Source organism: Dasypus novemcinctus, chromosome 29 (assembly GCF_030445035.2).
Source record: "Dasypus novemcinctus isolate mDasNov1 chromosome 29, mDasNov1.1.hap2, whole genome shotgun sequence".
In the NCBI taxonomy this organism is placed as follows: domain Eukaryota; kingdom Metazoa; phylum Chordata; class Mammalia; order Cingulata; family Dasypodidae; genus Dasypus; species Dasypus novemcinctus.
In genome coordinates, this window is record NC_080701.1 from 31,561,296 (window position 1) to 31,562,716 (window position 1,421).

Here is a 1,421-nt window from a genome sequence, read left to right on the forward strand (position 1 = left end):
CTCTTCCTGCCTCTGCAGTACTCTAGAGAGGGGAAACCCACGCTCTAACTATTGCATTAAGGGTCTCCCTCAAGCTTAAAAGTCCATGAACATTTTGAGTTTAGACAATGAAACATAGTAGGCACTCATTAAGTGATTGTCAAATGAGTTAAAAAAAAATACAGGGTTCCTCCCACAGCTTCTCCCACAGTGCCAGCTACATCCCTGATACACAATGGTGAAGGTTGGAATCAGTGATTTGGCCATGTTGGGCATTGGTCACCAGTGTGCTGTAAACTACAGAAAAGTACAGGTTGTTGCCATCAATGACCCCTTCTCTGACTTCAGCTACATGCTCTACATGTTCCAGTATGACTCCATCCAAGTTCAAAGGCACCACAGGGCTGACAACAGGAAGCTGTTGTCAATGGGAATAGCATCTCCCTCTTTCAGGATAGAGATATCACCAACATCAAATGGACTGATGCTGGTGCTGAACATGTGGTGGAGTCCACCATTGTCTTCACGACCCTGGAGAATGTTGGGGCTCACTTGAAGAGTGGTGCCAAGAGAGTTATCATCTTACCTCTTTCACAGATGCTCCCATATTTGCAATGGGCATGAAGCTCGAGATGTTGACAACTCCCTGAAGATCATCTGCAATGCTTCCTGCACCACCAACTGCCTGGTTCTCTGGACCAATGTCATCCATGACAACTTTGGCAATGTGGAAGGACTCATGACCACAAGATGACACCAAGAAGGTGATGTCTAAAGGGCATCCTGGGCTATACTGAGGACCAGGTTTTCTCCTGAGACTTTCATCGTGATACCCATTTTTCCACTGTTGATGCTGGGACTGGCATTGCCCTAAATGACCACTTTGTTGAGCTCATCTCCTGGTACAACAACAAATTTGGTTATAACAACAGGGTAGTAGACCTCGTGGTCCACATGCCCTCCAAGGAGCAAGAGTTCCACCCACCCCAACAACAGCATAAGAAGAAAAGAAAGGCAGTCAGCAGCTTGGGAGTCCTAGCTCCAAATTTATCACCCAACACTGAGCATTATCGTCCTCCACTGCTTCCATCCCAGACCCCATGAAGAAGGGGAGGGGCTCATAGGGCCTGACCTTGTCATGCACCATCATAAAGTACACTGTACCCAGCAAAACAAACAAACAAACAAACAAAAAACCCAAAACAAAACAAAACAACCAGGAGAGAGATCTAGACTTCCTATCCTCTTTATGTTTCTTCCACAAAACCCATTGCAAGGCTAGACATATAGATGTTCAAGAAATTATAGTGTCTAAATAATTATAACCTCCTTTTGGTGATTATCTTCCTCTTCTGCAATAATTGTAAGGAAGTTTCTATATCTTAGTATTATTTCCTCTCTCACTACAACAATGAGTTTGGATTCAGAGTCCAAAAAGCACC

At 44.4% G+C, this 1,421-nt stretch overlaps 1 pseudogene; it reads left to right on the forward strand.

Annotated features, from left to right (window-relative positions):
* Positions 1 to 214: 214 nt before the first annotated feature.
* On the forward strand, positions 215 to 733 carry LOC131276565 (glyceraldehyde-3-phosphate dehydrogenase-like; annotated as a pseudogene).
* Positions 734 to 1,421: the final 688 nt, after the last annotated feature.